The sequence below is a fragment of the Camelina sativa genome, chromosome 2 (genome assembly GCF_000633955.1).
Source record: "Camelina sativa cultivar DH55 chromosome 2, Cs, whole genome shotgun sequence".
Classification (NCBI taxonomy): Eukaryota; Viridiplantae; Streptophyta; class Magnoliopsida; order Brassicales; family Brassicaceae; genus Camelina; species Camelina sativa.
This window is the reverse complement of record NC_025686.1, coordinates 6,054,400-6,055,313: the sequence shown is the minus strand read 5'-3', so window position 1 is coordinate 6,055,313 and position 914 is coordinate 6,054,400.

Here is a 914-nt window from a genome sequence, read left to right as displayed (position 1 = left end):
ATTTAAAACGGTCTTATCTAAGTTACTATTTAGTTATAATATTGTGGCCGACATAAAGGTAACTAATTTTGGTCACTAATTGTGTCGAATTTGTTACAAAATATTTAGTCACACATATAAATACGGATTTGTAACAAAATAAGGTAACTAAATTATACGGTTTTTGTGACTATATTTATGTCACTTTTAGTTACAAATATTTTGTAACTACCTAGTCAAAATTAGTCACTATTTTAGTTACCTTTGTGTGTTAGTCATAAATTGTGACATAGTTATTACCACTTTTGTTACTCTAATTAAATAATAAATGGTTTCAATAATGGAAAAAAAGAGAGAGCTGAAAATACAATTTTTTCAAAAGAGTTCAAATGACAAAAAACAATCTAAAAATTATTACTTNGTGAATATTGTGACGGAAAAATTGTGACCGTTTGTTCCATCATAATATTATGACAATTTAGATACAAAAATGTGACGTATTTAAAACGGTCTTATCTAAGTTACTATTTAGTTATAATATTGTGGCCGACATAAAGGTAACTAATTTTGGTCACTAATTGTGTCGAATTTGTTACAAAATATTTAGTCACACATATAAATACGGATTTGTAACAAAATAAGGTAACTAAATTATACGGTTTTTGTGACTATATTTATGTCACTTTTAGTTACAAATATTTTGTAACTACCTAGTCAAAATTAGTCACTATTTTAGTTACCTTTGTGTGTTAGTCATAAATTGTGACATAGTTATTACCACTTTTGTTACTCTAATTAAATAATAAATGGTTTCAATAATGGAAAAAAAGAGAGAGCTGAAAATACAATTTTTTCAAAAGAGTTCAAATGACAAAAAACAATCTGAAAATTATTACTTACATTCGTCGTCAGTAGTTAATTCGATATCAGAATTC